Genomic DNA, 6,000 nt, shown 5'->3' on the forward strand with positions numbered 1-6,000 from the left:
CCTGCTCACCAATCATGATATTCTGGGAAGCATTTGCAACTATAGCAACATCCACTAGTACTGGAACAGTATCCACTTGAACCCCAACATTCAAATCAACATTACTAATTTCAGCATTCATGTGTGCAAAAGCAACATCTTGATAAGTATCTTTAGCTGGTGCGACATCTCTATGTGTACCAAGTACAACCTTAGTAGCTAAAGCTCTAGCAGCATTAACATTTGTGTTAGCAAATACATCAACTTGAGTTGGAATAACGACCATAAGAGAACCAATATCAACCTCGGAACTTGAGAAGTAGGAGAAACCACATTAGTGATTTCATCTGAACAATTTGACCATAGAGCTCTTGTTCTAAAGGGTTTTCAATCCTCATTTGTTCATTTTCATGCTGTTCAATTTGTACATCAGTAGATTGTTGGCTCTCTACTACGACAATTGAAGTCACCTCACAATCCCCAAGGATGGGAGCACCTCCATCATCTCTTAAGGAGCTTGTTTGACCTCCTTGTGTATTTTTCTTGGGTGTCCATCTTTGTGGTTGTTTCTTTGTTGGTTTTGCCCTCACATGTTTCGGGTTTTGGGTGGCTTGTGCTTTCTTGTTTTTGTGGCATTTTGCATCAGCATGCCCAAAAATGTTACAAATCTTGCAAAGTGATGGAATCCAGTCATACTCCAAGCTTATATCTACCTCTTTTCCATCACCTAAGTTGACTCTAATGGAAGAAGGGAACTTGAAATCTGTATTAACAAATGCACAAATTCGTGCATAGCTAAGTCGTGTCCTGTTTGCCGTGGCATTGTCCATACAAATGGGTTCCCCAATAATACTTGAGACAAAATCAATCCCATTACTAGTCCACAACTGCTTTGGTAAGTCAAGTTTCACCCATATGGGGAGAGATTTCATCTTGTTTCGATGTTGTTCTATAGATTCGGACCAAGGTCGAACAACAAATATCCTGCCGGCGATGAATAGGGGACCATGCTCAATAACCATCTTACGATCTTCTTCATTCACAAATTTGAAGTATAATAGGTCTCTATCTGCTATCATCTCATAGTTGCCTTTTACTTTACAGTGTTTGTTTAATGATTCTTTGACAAAAGGGTAAGATAACCTCTTCTATACAAAGAATCCAACCACATAATCTTTCCAAAAAGATATCCCTTCCTCCACTATTTCTAGTGGGACATCATCAACACCATTTGTAAAATTTGGGAATACCTTCTTAAGGTTTGGTTTGAGTTTAGAGTTCTTACTTGTGTTAAAAAGTGAGCTCCAAGATCTAAACCCAATAGAATTGACATTTGTTGTCTGCAAGACTGCTTGATCAGCCACCACCGTATCTGAATTTGGAATATCCGGTAGATATGATGTAGTGACGGGGATGTTTGATGGATCTGAAGGGGAAGAAGGTGAGAGGGGAGCGGTGGGATGAGATGGGTCAGGGGGTTCAAACCCCTCTCTGGTCATGGTGGATTATAAGGAAGAGGTTAAGATCTGGCGGTCATGGCGGCTAACCTGGATCCTATCCCCTAGCTATCACAACTCTTGTGATAAATATGAAAGTTGTTTTTTTAAGGGAACTTGGAGCCCTTGTAGCCAAATGATGATTTTGATTATCTCGTCACCAATTCAGAATGAAACACACGATATGTTATGCCTAGTAAAGGCTTACTCACATAATTTTGGGGTCTGTGTGGGGGTTACCTGGTATGCGACATCCCGCTTAGGATAACTACGCACGTGAGTGGTTCCATTATGTGAAAAATGCATACAGGTGTGTATGTTCGGCTCGATTGAGGAGAGCGATTGTGGTAAACAGGAAACTAGGTAAGACATAAAGATGATGCTATCTTAAGGACACTTGAAAAAACTCTAAATAATAATTATTATTTGTCAAAGTGTATGTTAATACAATAATAAATGATTGACTATGGGTATGAAATTTGTCGTAGAATTTGTTCTCCATGGTTTGATAGAATGATTGGATTTTGAATACGATATATTTTGTTTATATTGAACTTTATTTTATTTTATTTTATTTTGATTCACAATTATTTTGTAGAAGGGTGGGTTAAATTAATTGTTTTTGCAAGAAATGACAAAAAACCCCACTCTGTAATTTGGCCAACATAAGTGCAAGTATATTGTAAGTTTCATTTTTGTTCTTTTTATTATATATATGATGTGGATTTAATCAAAAACTAAGACGTCTCGGTAGAGGAACTAACTACCTTAATATTATTGAATTGGAAGCTAAAAGCTAAAACTCCCTAGTGGATGAACTACTTGCTTTAATTAGTGTATGTATAGTTATTGCGAGATTAGTTGGAAATTAAAGCACCTCGGTGGAGGAACTATATGCCTTGTTGATTATGTATATATATGTATAAGCTTGGTTTGTATTTTAGGATTTGCTCATGTTAGCATTGTTTATAATGCTTATCTGATTTGTATGTTTGCTTATCGGGTGTGGTAATAAAATGAACATAGTCGATAAATCTTGACAGGACTAATGTTGAAGAAAGTTTATTTTGCATGTGGCTTGCATTAATGTTTCAAGAAAGATTGTTGATTGGTTTTTACTGTAATAAGGTGTAATAGGGTCGAGACAAAAATTGTTTTTGTTGTAATTATAATTGAGGAGTTGTTTAATTACATTTGTAAATTTTTGTAATGAATGTGACTTTTGTTGATTTTAAAATTTGTATTGGTTTCAAATTATTGGAATAATTAAACGGATGATTGGTTTTTGAAAGTTGAGAGTGAATCACTTTTCGAAAATCGAAAAGTCGGGAACAAATATTGTTTTTCCGATTTTGTCGAAATTCGGGAGTATGATACTGATGCAGTTAAGAGATTCAGCAGCAGCTGCTGCGTGATCATGTTACACAAAATTATATAACTTCTTACCCATACAGGTTTCACCAGGATGCTCCGGTTCATCCTCATCCTACTCCGCATTCCCATCTTCAGTAGCAACTTCATTTTACAAACTATCTTCATCAACACAACCTCCAGCCTGAATTTCTCTCATATTTACCGCCCTTGGTTTAATATTCCCAGTTGACTTTGGTTCACAAACAACGCCACCATCATTCCCAAATCCCAATCACTGCATCTAACCTGACAACCCTGTCTGGGGGTAGACTCATGGACTTCCTCCACAACTTGTATTGTAGTCACATCCCAAGCGTCTGCTATTACCCTCAGGCTTCTTTTTGCTTCCCTTTAGCAAAATCAGATAACGCTTGGGTAGCTGCTGCTCTGGCCACCGTCCTGAGGTTGTATCGTTTTTTCCAAGAGTAGGTGCGCCTAGATCAACAGTTTACTGCCTCTTCTTGCAACCTCCTGCTGCAATACTTTCACAACGAGCATCATTAATCATCGACCTTACTTGCAGTACTAATAGAGGCATGAGCATGGTTCCTCTTCCACCCAGCATCCATACTTCTTTTAACCACAAAACTAGAGTCATCTTGAATTTCTTCATTTGCATTTGACAGAATCTTCAGCATTCCCATTTTGCTGCATTTCATATTTATGTTTCTGGGATTTTCCAACGATGGGCTTTGAATCTTCAACAGCCGCTTTCACAGAATGCATTCACCTAATTGCAAATTTTTCAGCTCGAAGTGTTGAGAATATCTCTTAGAACTGCTGACGCCGACACGTTTTGCTATCCATGTCAATCTGTTAATCAAACCATTGTGTAGGTTCAACTCGAACATCCTCACAATTTCACCCGACTGAATACTCTGGTTATCAAAAAGAATCAGTTGGAATTCCATAAGATGGTTCTCGTGCATTTTCAATTCCCTCTAATCCCTGTGATGATTGTGTCTGAACTTGCATGATCAGCTGCCATGGATCATGTGTTTTTGTCTGAATTTGTCATACCTTGCACAACAAAATCCTTAAGACTTCATAGTTTGGTATCCTTGAAGTGCATTCTCTGAGCCGGCCACGACATGTGTTCCTGATGAGGCACTGGCAGACCATGATCTCAATGGAGATGTATCATTATTTGGCATATCCAAAGAAGCATGACTACCTTGCATGTACTCCAAATAATGTTCTACCCACCACGGCAGAGAAAGGGACCCAAATTCCTCCATTTCCAGTAGAGAATTGAGATCATATAAAACAGAATAACAGTCGCTGATAATCTCTCCACAGTTCCTGCAGCTCTTGTACTTCTCAATAACCATTTTGAATTGTGCCCTCTGTGTTTGATGTTCTTGTCAAGATCTGTCCGCGTGTCAAGTAGCAAACATCCACGATGCTTGTTTTTCTGCAACAATATCAGTCCGCATGCCAAGCCTTTGTGGCTTCATATTTTACAATTCCCTTCCATCAACTTTCCGCATTTAAGTTGTACTATTTGAATCCTTTCCCTTCTGCTCCTCAAATGCCCTCTCTCACTCAGTTGTTTTTATTGTAGTCACTCAAGTTCAATTGTGCACAGAGCATGTCTTCATGCTCACAGTGCTCTTTCAGATGCTGCAGATCTTTAGTGCTCCATCATGGTCTCAACAGATTCTTTTTCAGTCTGATTTCCTCCACCTCCCTTTGAACATAATCCCCTGTCGCCAGCTTCTCGTCTTCAATCTTTCCTCTAGGGTGTGTTTCAATTTTTTTCTCTCTAGATTTTCCTTCCCAAAGCTCACTTGTTTTTAAACTTCTGTCATCTCCACCCTTTTGTCGTCCAACACTACCCATATTTTCCAAAATTTTCACTATCCTACTTCAAATCGTCACACTTTTTCAGGAGCAACTCTTCTCGGCAATTTTATCTAATCCATAAATCCTGCTTCAAGTGAAATTTCAACGGATATGTGGCTTTCTCTGTTCTTCAGTTACTCTTAAATTTTCTTCATCTTCATGCAATCACAGCTGTTCCTGTTCAATGTTAGCCCTTTCCGTCTCAAGCTCGGCAATTAATAGGATTCTTCAATATTCTTCGTCTATGACCTTTTCTTTCATTACCATCTCCAGGTTCTTCTAGTAAACTTTTATGCTCTTCTTCATCTCCCTCAAAGCTTCCAACTTCTCTTTTTCCTTCAGCTTCTCCGTCTTCTTTTTCAAAGCCTACTCCGTATTGTGAATCTTCTCTTTCTTGAGACGACAGTTTGTAGGTTCCTTCTTTTCTACTTGAATTTCTTTATATTTTTCATCTCCTCGTCCAGGCATTTTGTCTTAAGGACCATTTCCAGCTCAAATTCAAGTTTGTAAGATTATTGTGTTGGTTTACATCTCAACCCTTTTTCTAAGGCTGACATTTTTTCAAAGGCAAGAAATCCTGTATTTTTTTTTTTAATTTATTGGTAAGCCTGTTTTAAATGAGACCAGTAACTCTTTGATGCTGGCGCGTTTGAGCCCCAAACCTATAGTATTATCACCCAAAGGTTTTACCGACTTTGCTAGTCGGCACCTGCTTCTGTCTTTTTCAACTTTAAGTTTTTTGTAATAGCCTCAGGCCTCAGCTTCCCCCTTCTTCTGAAGTGGTAGATTCACCAATCTTCAATTTACATCATCTTCTTTCCTTGAATTCATTACTGGTTTCAATCTTCCTCCGCACCTAAACAAGATCTTTCTCTTTCAGCTTAATAGTCAGATCACTCTCATTTGCCTCATCTCCTGGTTGAGGACCCTCCAATTGTTCTCTTGGTTTAGACTAAGTCGCTTCATTATATTCATTCCCGTTCCGTGGTAAAACACTGCCGTTAAACAATCACTCGCTTCACCCTCTTTCAGATTTCTCTCCAGTCCGAACTCTTTTTACTGGTTTCGGCAACTTTACTTCCCCCTCACAAATATTTCCTCAAAGTTGGCAATCAGTGCCTTACCATTAGACATTAGAATAATTCATCAGCACAAAATGAATAATCCATTAATTAACAACAAAGACACAAATACAAACACCCACTACAAAGTGCTCAATTGCTATGGGAAAAGTGCATTACTGAAATTATAGCAACTATCTACTTTT

Source organism: Coptis chinensis, chromosome 2, assembly GCF_015680905.1.
Source record: "Coptis chinensis isolate HL-2020 chromosome 2, ASM1568090v1, whole genome shotgun sequence".
Classification (NCBI taxonomy): Eukaryota; Viridiplantae; Streptophyta; class Magnoliopsida; order Ranunculales; family Ranunculaceae; genus Coptis; species Coptis chinensis.